General features: G+C 43.6%; 1 pseudogene; it reads right to left on the bottom strand.

Annotated features, from left to right (window-relative positions):
- Window positions 1-833: 833 nt before the first annotated feature.
- LOC115431785 (endothelin-converting enzyme 2-like) lies at window positions 834-16,274 on the bottom strand (annotated as a pseudogene).
- Window positions 16,275-17,215: the final 941 nt, after the last annotated feature.

Here is a 17,215-nt window from a genome sequence, read left to right as displayed (position 1 = left end):
TTTTGTTTTTTAGTTTTCTTTATTGTTTATAGCTTATTTATTATTATTTAACACTATTTTATTAAATAATGGTTATTTGAATCATCCTAACAGCACTTTACATCTGAGAGGCAGATGGTAGTTCCTTTGTTGGGACTGAACTCAAATAATGTTCTGATGTTAGTTCTGAACTAATAGAATATGAACATTTGAGCAGGATCTGAAACTGTAATGTCTGTAAAACAGAATTTCAGTTTGAACACAGGAACATTTTGTGATATAACATTAGATCCTGTTGTGATCAAATAAAAGTGTGTCTAGAGCTGCACCCGATTAATCGACTAGGTGCTTGAAGTCAATGCAAAAAGTCCCGATTCAATTAATCGACTCAAATTGATTGAAGAGAGATATTCTAGTGCAGTTTTCCTGACCTGAAGCTTCTTTGTGCGTCACAATAAGCGTCTGTGTGAAACACAACAGTGGAACCAATGTTTAACAGCAGAGAAATGACAGAAAAAAAGCTTTGATTCAGGAGAATTGTGGTTGAATGATTTTTTTGGATCACTTTGAGTCAATTAATTGGTTGCAGCTCTAAATGTGTTTAGTATTTGCGCATATTTCTGGTGTAATTCAACTCTTCAAGGAAATAATCATTTAAAAAAGAAACAAACAAACAAAAAAGCCTTTTTAACAGTATCATGATATATCGTGATATATCGTATCGTGATCCTAGTATTGGGATTTGTATCATATCACCAGATTCTTGCCGATACACAGCCCTAGTAATGAAATCGTTACCCAGTTTTCTGCGTTAACGAGCCAAAATGTCTAACCCTGGTGAGCAGACGCTCGTCTCAACGTGGAATATTTTATTTACAGCTTGTCAGATGATATCATTCAGTTGTAGAACCTAAGTGCACACACAGCAGACCTGAAACCAGCAGACGGATCCCAGTTCACGGCCTGCACACGAACTGCACACGAACCTGCAGGACACTGAGCTTCAGATTAAGACACTAATGAGTCCATCTGTGGTCAACAGAGCGTCTCCGCCCGTTAACCACCGGACCTGTCTGTTCATTCATTGGTCCCGCTCCCATGCGGCTGTCCATCCATTGGCCCCACCCCCTCTAGCCCCTCCCGGTCCCAATGGTCCAGTCCAGTCAGTCTACCAGACCTCACAGCGCTTCCCGCTGTTCATGGGCGTCCCTACAGGACAGTTGAAGTGGCGACTGAAGTCCATAGAGTTGGCGAGCGTCCCGATGACCCGGTAGCGTGGCGGACTGTGGGGGTCTGTCACCAGACCCTCATGAGCGCTCTCCGGGGTCCGAACTGAACACCACACCTGACAGAACCAGAACCAGGGTTAATACATACCAAAAGAACTGAAGTGTACTGAATGTCTCTAGTTTTGGCGTGACAGGTCCGATCCGCTTCGACCTGAGCCGTGGACAGTCACAGGTGTCGGGTCTCTGGACGCACCTGGGCAACCCCACAAAGAAGAGCTGGTCATTGGTCAGATTCACAGCAGGAAGTCTTTTTTCATCTCCGTTCTCTGAACCCAGGACCGGTAGGCCTGAAACCGGACACAGTCAGTCAGTATCACATCCAGGTTTATCGGGGTCATGTGACTTCAGGTGTGTACTCACGTTGTAGGCGGCCTTTAGACCTCCGTTATCAGCGATGTTTCTCCAAGTGTCTGCTTTCCGTTGACGTGTTCTCCATTAACGGTGTACTGGCTGTACTGGTCCATCATACACTCGGTCCTCTGTCGAAAGGCCTCCACCGATGAGTTCTGCCACCACGGCCTCAGTTCCCCTCCTTATCGTACTCCCGACCTGAGGGGGAGGAGCTTATTAAAACAACTCTGTCACAATTAGAGTCTTGAAGTCACGAGGAACCATTTGTCAACAGGATGTTCTATGAATGATCAGCATCAGGAGAACTTGGCTCTAATGTCAAATGATTTAACATCACTTTTCAACTAAAGAGATGAAAAATAACAGTTTAATACAAAACCCACACAACACACGACAAAGACATGTTCAAAAGGAATAAAATGACTAACCCTGGTCATCGAAGGCGTGAGTCAGTTCATGACCCATCACCACCCCGATCCCACCGAAGTTCAACGCCCTGAAAACACACAAACATATACGAGGTGAGACAGGTCAACACACATGCACAGAGACAGACAGACACACAGACAGACACAACAGACAGACACACAGACAGACACACAGACACACAGACAGACAGACACACAGACAGACAGACAGACACACAGACAGACACACAGACACACAGACAGACAGACAGACACACAGACAGACACACAGACAGACAGACAGACAGACAGACACACAGACAGACACACAGACAGACACACAGACAGACAGACAGACAGACACACACACACACACACACAGACAGACAGACAGACAGACACACAGACAGACACACAGACAGACAGACAGACAGGTCACAAACAGACAGACACACAGACAGACAGACACACACACAGACAAACAGACAGGTCAACAGACAGACACACAGACAGACACACAGACAGACAGACAGACACACAGACAGACAGACAGACACACACACACACACACAGACAGACAGACAGACACACAGACAGACACACAGACAGACAGACAGACAGGTCAACAGACAGGTAGATGAAGGCTGGACAGACTTGGGATGGTCTTGGGCGTAGAACGGAGCCTGAAGGATTCCAGCAGGGAAGACGATGCCGTTCTTAGTGGGCATGTAGTAGGCGTTAACAGTGGGAGGAGTCATACTCCACCTGGAGAAAAGAGGAGGAGACAGTAAACACAAACTACAGACCAGTATCTGAACAGAAACTAGTAATGTCTCAACTGGAAGGTTAAGCTGAACGGGAAGATTGATAAGATACAACTTCATCAACATGTCGAATGAATCAAACAGATCCATGAACTGAGAAGAACCTGAACGACTTTGAGGAGGTAGTCTGACAGATCTGAGACCTGTTCACCAACGTAGGACCAGAACATGTTCAACCTAAGGCGGATGTTTGGGAGATGAGTAACAAAATCTGTGAATCTGGTCTACTGGTCTTTGTTGGGCATACTGGTCTTACTGGTCTTTGTTGTCAATACTGGTCTGTGACTGATCTGGTCTTACTGGTCTTTGTTGGGCGAACTAGTCTTACTGGTCTTTGTTGGGTGGTACTGGTCTTACTGGTCTTTGTTGGGCATACTGGTCTTACTGGTCTTTGTTAGGTGTACTGGTATTACTGGTCTTTGTTTGGTGTAATGGTCTTACTGTCTTTGTTAGGTGTACTGGTCTTACTGGTCGTTAGGTGTACTGGTCTTACTGGTCTTTGTTAGGTGTACGTGGTCTTAGTTTGGGTAATGGTCTTACTGGTCGTTGTTAGGTGTACTAGTCTTACTGGTCTTTGTTAGGTGTACTGGTCTTACTGGTCTTTGTTGGGCATACTGGTCTTACTGGTCTTGTTAGGCTTACTGGTCTTACTCGTCTTTGTTGGGTGTACTGGTCTTACTGGTCTTTGTTGGGCATACTGGTCTTACTGGTCTTTGTTAGGTGTACTGGTCCTTACTGGTCGTTGTTGGGTGTACTGGTCTTACTGGTCTTTGTTGGGCATACTGGTCTTACTGGTCTTTGTTAGGTGTACTGGTCTTACGGTCGTTGTTGGGTGTACTGGTCTTACTGGTCTTTGTGGGCATACTGGTCTTGTTAGGCGTACTGGTCTTACTCGTCTTTGTTAGGCGTACTGGTCTTACTCGTCTTTGTTTAGTGTAACGGTCTTACTGGTCTTTGTTAGGTGTACTGGTCTTACTGGTCTTTGTTGGGCATACTGGTCTTACTGGTCTTTGTTGGGCATACTGGACTTACTGTCTTGTTAGGCGTACTGGTCTTACTCGTCTTTGTTTGGTGTAACGGTCTTACTGGTCTTTGTTAGGTGTACTGGTCTTACTGGTCGTTGTTAGGTGTACTAGTCTTACTGGTCTTTGTTAGGTGTACCGGTCTTACTGGTTGTTGTTAGGTGTACTGGTCTTACTGGTCTTTGTTGGGTGTACTGGTCTGTACTGGTCTTACTGGTCTTTGTTGGGTGTACTGGTCTGTACTGGTCTTACTGGTCTTTGTTGGGGGTCTTCCTCAGCTGGTCGGCCATCACTCGGGCAGAGAAGTTGTAGAAGTTCAACATGTTTTGGAAGAAGCTGTCATCAGACACTTCGTACTGAAAAACAGGAAATGCATCCGGTGATGATGTCATACTAACCCTAACCCCTCCCACCTGTCCTCCTGCAGGTCACTGACATGATTGACAGCTGTCACTCACCCCATCATGACATCATCCAGCTCTTTGGGATCCAGGATAATTCAGGGAAACCGATCATATCGTAGATCGCATCTGCCTGATGAAGACAAAACAAAAACGGCATTATTAACCCGTCTGTCTGTCCGTTAACCCGTCTGTCTGTCCGTTAACCTGTCTGTCTGTCCGTTAACCTGTCTGTCTGTCTGTCCGTTAACCCGTCTGTCTGTCCGTTAACCTGTCTGTCTGTCCGTTAACCTGTCTGTCTGTCCGTTAACCCGTCTGCCTGTCCGTTAACCCGTCTGTCTGTCCGTTAACCCGTCTGTCTGTCCGTTAACCTGTCTGTCTGTCCGTTAACCCGTCTGTCTGTCAGGGGTGCAGTTGTTATGATGGAATCAGAGTCCTACCACAGAAAAACATGTTTGTCAAATGTCTCTGGTTGTAGATGCATCTTAGAACTTTTCGTCTTTTCATATTGATGAGGTCATGAACACACAGAGATGTAAACTTTACATGTCTGTGTGTTAACAACCTCATAAAAGTTTGACAGACACAAAACTGTCCAGCAGGGGGCAGAGTTGGACTGAATTTGACAGACAGGAAGAGAGCGGCGTTCTTCAATTCTACTGCAGAGGTGGACACGTTTCCTGGACATACACCATACTGCATCATAAAATAATACGAGCATAAAAGTAAACAGTAAACCGACATGTCCCTGTCCCCCGTCTGTCCACCTGTCCATCTACATTGTCTTTGGCAGCCTGTCTGGTCTGGTCGTCCATCCCGTTCCGTCGGTCCAGAGCTGCTTTAAATGCAGACCGGATCTCATTGATCATCTCCTCAGCCTGGGACAGAGACAGAGACAGGTGAGGCTGTATGAAGACTTTGGACCAGTTCCAGAACCAGAACCAGAACCCGCTGCAGTTTGAAACTCACAATCTCTTTGCTGTGTTTGTCGAATGTGGCCTTGACAAACAGTGCTCCGAGAGCGAAGCCCAGCGTGTCATCTGTGTTTCCGATGCAGGTCTGCCACCGGGGGTGCAGGACTGAAACAAAAACCACATGGAACCACTTAGAGACCTGGAGAATCAAGAAGAACTACTACTACTGCAAAGTTATTATCGTTAACGAAAACTAATGAAATGACGAAAACTAGAATTAAAAAAACATTTTCGTTAACTGAAAAAATAAATACTATAATTAAAAGAAAAAAAACGATAACTAACTGAAACTGTATTGTGTGTTACAAAACTAAAACATTTAAAAATTATGGATAAAATTCCCTTCGTTTTCGTCTTTGTCAAGTCGGATTGACACGAAAGCAATGTATTTCGCTCTAGCAATTTTAGCTAGTGGCACCATCTGATATTTAAGGGTCCGTCACTTGTGGTTTCCAGTCGTCTTCTGGTCCCCACTCTACCTGGAAACATGGAGACTAAAGTTGGGAGAAAGCAGCAGAGTCCTGTCTGGGATTTATTTGAATACGACGACAAAGAAGAGAAAAAATATTAAAAAAAACTAAAACTAAGCATTTAGAAAATAATGAAAACTATAACACCTAGGAAATCTGCTCTAAAAACTAATTAAAACTAACTGAATGAGAGAAAAAAAAAAAGTCAAAACTAAATAAAACTAAACTATAACGAAAAGTCCAAAACTATTAGATCCTTGTACTACTGCAGTAGTACTGTGAGTATTTGTACCTTCTTGGTGCCGTACAGACTCTCCAGCAGTTGTCCTGAGCGTTTTCAAATCGTTGGTCCAAACTGGCGACGCTCTTCTGAACCAACGTCCACATCATGTAGTTATTCAACAAACTGCAGAGACAACAGATATTTAAGGACCCGTCTGAGGTACTTGTACTCTAGAACATGTATCGTTGTACTCCAACTCATCTCAGTCCAGATTACCATTTGTTTGTTCTTCATTCAGGTCTGGACTCTGTCTCTGACTGTGGACAGACTTACCTGCGGTCCGTCTTGTTGATCAGCTCAGACACCTGCTGCAGGTATTCTCTGGCATAGAGGACGACTGGTTCACTGTCATTCAGTTCTAGGGGAGACAGAGAGGACGACAGGTAGTCCACCCAGTCCACTGCTGGAGCCAGCCCCTGCAAACAAACAAACAAACAAACATCAGGCCCAAACAAAGCACCGTCAGGCTCCTCGGCCGTGTTGGACCTGCTAGCATCACTTCAGTTGTATTCATTCATTTCCCAGAAGGTGGCGTTTTTACACCTGGACCAGTGTGAAACAAACATCCACATTCACATTCAGTTACTGTCTCTGGACTGAAGACATGAGTGGACCACTGCACCTCCCCGGTATCTGGGGTCAGGAGTGATTTCTTTTGTTCCAAGTCTTATATTGAGTGAGTAGGTCAACAGGCCGGTACCGGACCCTAACCCACTTCACTACCTCAGCACTGATCGAGTGTCAGCTTCTGTTGAGTTCAGTGTGGTTAACCTACTTAACGGCAGTCCTCGTTTATTCATCTTCAGTAGGAACCGGTGCAGAAAACAGACAATATAACATCACCTTCCTGCTCCAGCCCTTTATAAAAGTTTACAATATGGAGACGTGGAAGACGACCAGAGACCAAGGTTATTATCGTTAACGAAAACTAACGAAATGACGAAAACTAGAACTGAAAAAACATTTTCGTTAACTGAAATAAATAAAAACTATAATTAAAAGAAAAAAAACGATAGCTAACTGACACTGTATTTTGTACTTACAAAACTAACTAAAATGTATAAAAATTACAGATAAAATTCCCTTCGTTTTCATCTTTGTCAATGTCGGATTGATATGAAATCGATTTATTTCCCTCAAGCAATTTTAGCTGCTGACACCATATGACATTTAATGGTCCGTCACTTCTCGTCACTTGTCTTTTAGAGTCATCTTCTGGTCCTCACTCTACCTGGAAACATGGAGACTAAAGTTGGGAGAAAGCAGCAGAGTGCTGTCTGGGATTTATTTGAATTAGACGGTGAAGAAGAGAAAAGATATAAAGAAACTAAAACTAAACTGGTGCAGTGGTTAGCACTCGTGCCTCACAGCAAGAAGGTCCTGGGTTCAATTCCAACACCAGTTGATGGGGGGTGGAACCCTTCTGTGTGGAGTTTGCATGTTCTCCCCGTGTCTGCGTGGGTTCTCTCCAGTACTCTGGCTCCTCCCACCATCCAAAGACATGCACTGATAGGTTAATTGGTTAATCTAAATTGATGTGGTAAGAATACTCCAAGAGAATGAACTTCCTACGAACACAAGTCGCAAGTTGACAGTAACATGAAATGCCTCATGGGATATTTTCCAGTCAAGTCCACGAGTCACCAACCAGTCCATCCTAGGTTTAAGGGAGGAGACCAGAACCACATCCAGAAATTCCATCTGATCTTGGTTTGTGTAAACTTTTAAGTGGAACAGTACTCAGGCCTCGACTGATGAAGTTTCACAAGATCGCAAGAATAGAAGAACAGACAAAAGCACATATTGAGAAACGCCTAAAGCTTTGGCTGAGCTTATTCTTTATTGAATGATGTTTCAGATAATAAGGGGTGGGGCTCCAGGGTCCAGCGTTGGGTCTGGAACCAGGGGTTTGACGACCGAGACCCCGGACTTTGAGGTTCTGGAGAAACAAGCTGAAATGTGTCCGTCGCTGGAGATAAAAGCACGGACGATGACAAATTAATGTCGCTTCAAAAGAGAGGAAGGAAAACCGGACACTCGTCGTCACAGGCGTCAGTGATGAATGTGACTGTGGACGCTTCATGTCAGGTTTGTCTGGCTCGTCTACGTCCACTCAGATCTGACCTGAGGTTTGAGCGACACGTTTGTTCACCGTCACACTGATCAACGCTGGGACTGAGCATGTGCTGTTTTCTGTCATACGTTTGATAAATATACACCAGTTTTTCACGACTGTTAGTGTTAGCTCTTCCAATCACCACTGTGGAAGTCCCCGTGGCCCCGCCCACTCTGCTACTCAGTCTGGTTTGTCCACGTGCACGTTGAAGGTCACGTGTACACATGAAGCGGACACTGAACATCTCAACCATCAGCTCTAAAGCTCAGTCTGTACCGTTTCAGACCTTCTGCTCCAGTAATGAGACAGACAGGTCCAGAGTTCAAACATGGACACTGTTGTTGTCTTTCAGTTTTGCTCCTGTGCACATGGGGGTGGGGGTGGGGGGGGCGCCGTCAGCTCCCTCTGATGCCTGCAGGGGGCGATCCGCTGACAAACACCGCTGTGACACATGTTTATATAATAACCTGTTATCTAACCTCTCTGCCACAGAGATGCAGCACATAGCAACAGCTCCTGGCAACGGTCGCCATGGTGACCCCCGGAGCATCTGCAGCGGGAGGCTGAAGGACGAGGAGCTGCGGCAGACGACCATCACAACCAGACTGCAGATAACCATCGGAGGACAGATCCGTCACAGCCTTTATCAGACTAAACAGGGGGTGACGTGTCGCAATCTGAATCTGAGTTTGAACGTTTTTATGCAAAGAAATGTTCGCGTTTGACAGGATTCAAGTGAAAATGTTCAGTCATAAAAGGAAATCTCATAAACCAATCAAATGAGCAGAGTGTGATTGACATCCACTCGACTAAATGAGTTCTCCTGCCATGAACAGATGTCCTTCATGTTCACGGTTGAACGTCATGGTCATGATTAAACCATAGTGGGTTTTGGGTCCGAGTCTAGAGGTGTTCTGTTCCTCTGGACCTGATACACGCTCCTACTGTTTGGTGGATCTACAGATACATACATAGATATACACTACCAGTCAAGTTTTAGAACACCCCAATTTTTCCAGTTTTGTATTGAAATTCCAGCAGTTCCAGTCCAATGAACAGCTTGAAATGGTACAAAGGTAAGCAGTGAACTGCCAAAGGTAAAAAAAAAAAAAAAAGGTTAAGGTTAAACAAAACTGAAATATAATGTACATTTCAGAATTATACAAAAAAGCAAACAAGAAATGGGTGAACAACTTAAAGCAGTTCTGCAGCAATGGAGGTTGATCAAGCCTCGAAAGTTGGTGCTACCAGTTCCTACAGGTGTCCCAACATTTGTGAATTACATTGTCTGCATTCTAGATTCAAAACAATACAGAAATGGGAGCATTTTCCAGGACCTAGAGGGCGCTGCGACAGAAATATGAATATATCAGTAAATCAAAACAAATTTATGCTGGAGACATTGTGGACAAATTGGAGATCACACACACATTTTTTGGGATTGTCCAAAACTTAAATCTTTCTGGGAGTGAATTAGGGGGGAACTTTCTAAAATACTACACACTTACATTGAATTTGACCCACTGATTTTTATCTTTGGAGTGCTCCCTGTTAATTTCTTAAATAAGGATAAAGAATATCTTTTGAAAATTCTTGTCTTGGTAGCAAAAAAAATGATAACTATATCCTGGTATAAACCACTTCCTCCAACAATAAATCAGTGGAAGGAAAGAATTGTGAGGGTCTATACAATGGAAAAAATAACAGCAAACCTAAACCTTACCACTGATTTGTTCAAGAAGAGGTGGAATCCTTTGATAATCCATTTGGATTTGATATTGTAGCATTTGAGAGTCTGATGCTGGGGGGATATTGTTTGTATTTTTATGTAATTATTAAAATAATTGTAGGCAGATATATTAGGTATGCAAATAAGACCTTGTAACAGTACACTGATTTGAGGTACCAGTTTGCCGAGAAGTTATGTTTATTTGTTCATTTATTTTGTTCTTTTTATGTTATAAAAGATATGTAGCTTTCTACATTAACAATATGTAAGAATTGTACATATTGTAAAGCTTGAAATATAAATATGAATAAAAATTTTGTTCAAAAAAAAAGAATATATCAGTAAATCAATCTGATATTTAAGTTTGTCGTCATGTTTATGGCATGACTTCTCCTGACATCTCGCTATAATAAATAAATAAATCATCACATTTGTGATCTAATGGAAAAACTGACATGACGCACTTCTGTTTTTTCGATATTTAGTAAATATTGGTACAGTTTTGTTCAGATGTCCAATGGAAAAATGACTAGTGTATCACTGGAGGTAAGGTGGGTGAAGTGTCTTGCCCAAGAACACAACGGCATATGACTAAGAGTGGGATTCGAACCGCCAACCCTTCTGTTATTGGATGAGGTGAGCCACAGCCGCCCCCAAGAAGAAGAATGATAAAAACGACATAAAATAGGTTTAGAAAAATTGAGCGTCCGCAGCAGGTGGGTTCTTCGATGACTTTTGGGACCAGTGGATTCAGTGTTTCTGCGCTGTCCCGTGTCCACCAGTTGGACGTCCTCACTAGGGATGGGAATCGAGAACCAGTTCTTTTTGAGAACTGGATCCCGTAGCTCGATTCCTTGGAGTCGTTTGCTTGCCTGCTTAACGATTCTGCCTATCGATTCTACCTTCGTTGCACATTCGCGATGACGTCACATGTAGTTGCATTGTTTTGGTCAGAACGAAGCCAACATGGTGTTGAGGCAGAAACGGTCTAAAAAGACGACACCAGGTCCAAACAGACCACACCTGGTCCACTTGTAACACTGTCAAAGTTTCCATGTCTTCAAAAGGGTGGAATCCCTCCAGTATGTTCAAACATTTGTCCACAGCATGGGATTCATTTACAGAAATGTCACGTATTTGATTCGCCACTTAGCGACACGTATGAATGTAGCGGCAGAGTGAACGCTGGGCCCAGTTCCGGTTCCGGTGCGGGTAACAAACCTCGTACCCCCTCAAATACAAGTTTCCGAAGGTAGGGGAAAGGAAATGAGGCGCACAACAACAGGAGATGAGCCAAGCAGAGTTGAATCGGTTCCATGTAGTGGACATGCGGCAACAAAGGAATTAGTAAAGCATCCTAAGTTTCACTTTCACTGTACACCCCCCCACCCCCCCAAACCGGGCTGTGCTTCATCTGTTATTATTATTTGTACATACTGTATATGTTATATTTCTGTGCAGAGATGGAAATATAAAGAGAGTTAATGCAAACACACCCATTTTTACTCTTTATTCCCTCACCAATGAGAATCGATAAGGAATCGGATCGATAAGCAAATCGATAATGGAATCGGAATCGTTAAATTCTTATCTACCGCCACCGCACAGATGATGTCAGACCAGGACCATGACGGGTCCTCCGAACCCTATGACTGGACACTTGGGGAACTTTTAGCCTTCGAACTGATTCGTTTGGACCAGACATGGATCGGTACCTGGAGCTCAGAGATGGTCACTTTGTGGTAGATCTTCTCCTCGTCTCGCCGTTGGTCTTGTGGGACAGTGATGTTGGCGAGCGCCGTCTCAAACTCCAGGATCTGCTGCATCTGGACCTGGGTGGAGGTCCTCTCTCCACCCAGCAGCATCCCCAGCTCCACCATGTAATCCAGGTAGGCCACCAGGACCTGCAACCGGGCCAAACCAGATCGTGAGGTGGACGAGCAAGGACTGAAGACCAACACTAGGGTTCATTCATGAGTTTAATGTTTGTTTTTTATTGACAAGAACTTGGAATAAAACATGACTCTGGGTTTTATTAACCCTTTTAAGACCATGTGTGTCTCTGGTGACACATTTAACATTTTACGGCCTTTAAATCAGTGTAACTCCTGGACAAAACAAATGTCATCTTTTAGCTGAGATTAGGTTTTTTCTGTTGGTCTAGAACACAAAGTAGAGGTCTGCATTGGCTGAGGGGGAGGGGAGGAAGTGGGCGGGGCTTAGAGCTGCAGAGTGCAGTCAGTGAGCGACACATGGAAGATTTCTAATTACTTTTATCAGTGTTTTATTGAGGTTTTACTGGTGAATTCTTGGACATAATTGTAAATAACAGTGACAGTGCTGTTTGAAGTGTTCTACTAGGCGTGTTTTTGTCAGTTTTTGTTTTTCTCTGTATTGTCCTGGTTTGTTTAGTCCATTGATAGTTGTATTTTATCTGTAATATTCTCTAAACGTCTGTATAATTGTATATATGTGTAAATCTCTATACATATCTATCCAGATCATACACAGATGCAGTGTCTGTATTTGAATCAGACAATGGGATGGACTATGACACAGGATCAAAAAGACGAGAAAGAACAAAAAAAAGAAGAACGTGGACACACAATGATGTGGACAAACTCAAATGTATGAACACATGGAAAATAGGTGAACGTTTATTTCTATAATCTCATTCTGATCATTTACAGTTGTTTTTCATAATAAATGTGATAAAAAAAATTCAGGTTAATTTTTTACTGTAACACACTGTTTTGAGTATTTATTACATATATAATAATGATAATTAATGGAGAGACAATGAAAGTTACATTATTCCTGAAAAAAGGTGCAAAAGAATTGGCAAAAAAATGACATTTTCTGAGACTTTTATTGCAAAGAAACCCATAAATAATGGAGGCCTGTTCTAATGGGAGTCATTAAAGGGTTAATGCTGTGGATTATATAACAGTACAAAACCACCAGATTCAATGTGTGCTATTTGTGAAATTATGAACACATGGACCAGAGTGTCCATCAGAGGACCCAGATAAACCCAGATCCTGATGAGACCAGAGTGAGTCCTGGTCCAGACTCAGTCCAGTACGTCTGGAGACTTCCTACCTTCTCATTGGCTGTCTTGTTGAGGTAATAGTCCCGGACGGCAGAAAGAGACCGGATTGGTCCACCTCAGAAGAGAAGAGTGACAGGTGAGTTAAAGACACGCCCACTGTTGAACCGTTTGAACCAATCAGCACGCAGTAGAGGATGAGGGTTCTAGACCAGGTCCCAGTGGTTCTGATTAGATCAAGTATAAAAATGTGTTTTTCAAATGAAACACAGGAAGCAGAACTCACACCAGGTCTCATGATCCAGTCCTGGTTTTGATCCGGATCAGAGCTTCAGCACAATTTTGTTCAGTATAAACATAAAGACTAGATCCAATAACAGGTTCACTTAATACATGGATCAGATCAAAGACTGGTTCTGGTCGAGTCCAGATCATATCAGAGTCTGGTTCTGCTATAGTCTGGATCTGCTATAGTCTGGATCTGCTATAGTCTGCTTCTGGTTCCGTTTACCTGGATCACGTTGCTGTGGAGTTCTTGGGTCGGCGCTGACTCCAACGCTGAAGAAGGGCTGGGATCGGTACGGTCCAGACACCGTCTTCAGAACTTCCATGAAGTTGTCTTTGTCCCAGGGTCCGGTCATGTTCCACCCACCGATCTGTCCAGAACCAATACTCAGGTCAAGTACTAAATACATATACTGAAGTACTACACACACATACTGAAGTACTACACACACATACTGTAGTACCACATACACATACTCCACTATTACCCACATGCTCTAGTATTACACACACATACTGTAGTACTACACACACATACCGTAGTACTACACACACATACCGTAGTACTACACACATATCCTGAAGTACAACACACACTACTGTAGTACTACACACACATACTGAAGTACTACACACACATACTGTAGTACCACATACACATACTCCACTATTACACACATGCTCTAGTATTACACACACATACTGTAGTACTACACATACATACTGTAGTACTACACACACATACCGTAGTACTACACACACATACCGTAGTACTACACACATATCCTGAAGTACAACACACACATACTGTAGTACAACACACACATACTGTAGTACAACACACACATACTGTAGTACTACACACACATACTGTAGTACCACATACACATTCTCCACTATTACACACATGCTCTAGTATTACACACACATACTGTAGTACTACACACACATACTGAAGTACTACACACACATACTGAAGTACCACACACACATACTCCACTATTACACACATGCTCTAGTATTACACACACATACTGTAGTACTACACACACATACTGTAGTACTACACACATACCGTACACACACACATACCGTAGTACTACACACATATCCTGAAGTACAACACACACATACTGTAGTACAACATACACATACTGTAGTACTACATACACATACTGTAGCACTATATTCTCCTCTGCTGTGGTTTCATTTCTGTCCCTGTTGACCTTTGACCTTTAACTAACACAGACCTCAGTGTAACCTGGGGGTGTGAGGTGTTGCTGTTGCCATGGTGACGGTGCCTGTGAACAGTTACCTTGGCGATGAGGTCGATGAGGGGCTGTGCTCCCAGTTCTTCGATCCTCTGGGTGTTCAGACAGGACAGGTAGTACGACTGGGTCTTCCTCTCGGCTTCGCTGCTGCCGTTAAACGTCCCGTTCTCTGAAAACACAAAGAGTAACAATCAATGACAGTGGATGAACACGCCCACATCTCACCCAGCAGGGTCACTGGCCCCGCCCACACCTCATCCGGCAGGTCACTGGCCCCACCCATATCTCGCCCAGCAGGTCCATGACCCCGCCCACATCTCACACAGCAGGTCCATGACCCCACCCACATCTCACCCAGCAGGTCCATGACCCCGCCCACATCTCACACAGCAGGTCCATGACCCCGCCCACATCTCACCCAGCAGGTGTTTGAGCAGCGCCTGTTCTGCTCCCAGATGCTGTTGAAGGTGGACCAGCGGGACCGTCCGTCCGGCAGCGGGTTCTTCCTCATCCAGCCTCCGCAGGCGAACTGGTAGAAGTCCTGACAGGGGTCAGCGCCGCGGTCCATCGCCTCCACCATCTGACTCGCTACAGTGACGCAGGCTTCCGACAGGCACAGGCCCCGCCCACCATCTGAAACAGACACCAAAGGACACATGTGGATCTGGACCAGGTCTGGACCAGGTCTACAGGTGGTCTCCTTCTGAGACATGGATCTGCTCTGAAAACATGATGAAGACGGAACGATTTCCACAGAAAAGACGAAAAACATCAGAAAAGACGCAACAACATGAAAATGATGAAAACATTTAAAAGTCTGAAGTCTGTCTGTGGCCAACGGACGGCTGAACTGCACGCTATAAACAAATAATGTTTAATAACACAAAAATATTTGTACACATATATTCATGTCTATTTCTTTCATGTTCATGTTGATAATATCGTCCAGGTCTGTCCAACTGTTATTTTACTGATCTGACTTTAGATCATTTTGGTCTGAATGTGGATAATGAACTTAAATGATTTTAACTCCTCATTTGTTCAAATCTTCAGTGTCATTTTTACCCGTGGTTCCTGATCGGACCCTTTGGTGGGCTGGTTTTGGCCCATGAGCCACAAATATTTATATGTCTGATGTAGAACCACATTTCAGACCAGTGTTAAAAGATTACATCCCATAATATCAGCAGTGTTGAGTGATAAACACCAGAATGACTTAATGTTTCTCTATTTTCTTTTTGGCTCAGCTTCATTAGAAAACGGACTGAAATCTGAAAACTCTAAACAGACTTTTATTACTTCAGTCATTATAAATTCATCACAGACCTGACCACTGTCAGGGTCAACTCTGGCCTGGGCCCAGGTGTCATCTGGGCCCGGGTGGGTTTGGGTTTGTACCTGAGCTGTATCCCAGTCCCAGAAACCAGGAGACAGGCCAGCAGAGCCAGAAGAGCAGCCATGAGCAGAACCGACAGCAGAACCTCCAGCTGAGTCCTCCTGCCCAGATGTCCACGCCACCTTTACGGAAGCCCACCTGGACCAGAACCACAGACCCACATCAGAACCACAGACCGCATCAGAACCACAGACCCACATCAGAACCACACAGAAGACTACAAACATTGTTCAAATTCAAACTGAAGGAATTGAAGACCCCACAGTGGAAACGTCCAAACTGTCCTTTCATCATGTGCATGTTGAGTGTGTAGTGCGTTCACTGACCTCCACTCTGTCCGGAGACGAGGCCACCTCTGCTGGAGCATCCGACACCTCCTCCTCCTCCAACGTAGCTCGTTTATAGCTGGACATCTGGAAATGGACAAAACACACTGAGTTATTCACACTTGAACCCTCCAGTGTCCAGGTGAGTATATTTAACACATTGAACCCTCCAGTGTCCAGGTGAGTATTTAAACACTTGAACCTCCAGTGTCCAGGTGAGTATATTAAACACACTTTAACCCTCCGGTGTCCAGGTGAGTATATTAACACACTTGAACCCTCCAGTGTCCAGGTGAGTATTAAACACACTTTAACCCTCCGGTGTCCAGGTGAGTATTAAACACACTTTAACCCTCGGTGTCCAGGTGAGTATTTAACACACTTAACCCTCCGGTGTCCAGGTGAGTATATTAAACACACTTTAACCCTCCGGTGTCCAGGTGAGTATATTAAACGCATTTTAACCCTGTGGTGTCCAGGTGAGTATATTAAACGCATTTTAACCCTGTGGTGTCCAGGTGAGTATATCAAACACACTTTACACTTCATCTAAATAAAGGTCAGATTATTTTTCACTTTTTGTTTTTGGTCTGAATTCAAAAGTTGTTAAATTTTGTCAGATTTTTAAAATTCTGATCTATTCATTAAAATCATCATTTAACATTTGACCTAGAACCAAAAACAATAATAATATGAACCAACGTTGGTGTTAATCACTGATATGACAGGAGGACCAAATTAAAAAAACTAATACAATTTATATGTGGAATTTTGACATTTTTAAAAAAATTTTAGGGTTTTTTTCCATCAAAACCATGGTTTGTTTCCATTATAAACATGGTCATTTAAAGGGTTAAAATATGACAGTTATTGAGTATTGGATATTTTTGTTTATGGATCATGTTGTATAAAAATATAAAAAACTTAAAACCACACTATGAAATAAATGTCGACCATACTACGGTGCTGTGCTTTGGTGGTTAAAGGGACGTCTGTGGGTGAAAACCAGGGTTAATTCTAGAACTTGGGTTAAAACGTCCTCT

This window comes from Sphaeramia orbicularis, chromosome 13 (genome assembly GCF_902148855.1).
Source record: "Sphaeramia orbicularis chromosome 13, fSphaOr1.1, whole genome shotgun sequence".
Lineage (NCBI taxonomy): Eukaryota > Metazoa > Chordata > Actinopteri > Kurtiformes > Apogonidae > Sphaeramia > Sphaeramia orbicularis.
The sequence above is the reverse complement of the archived record's forward strand: the minus strand, read 5'-3'. Positions and strand labels throughout refer to the sequence as shown.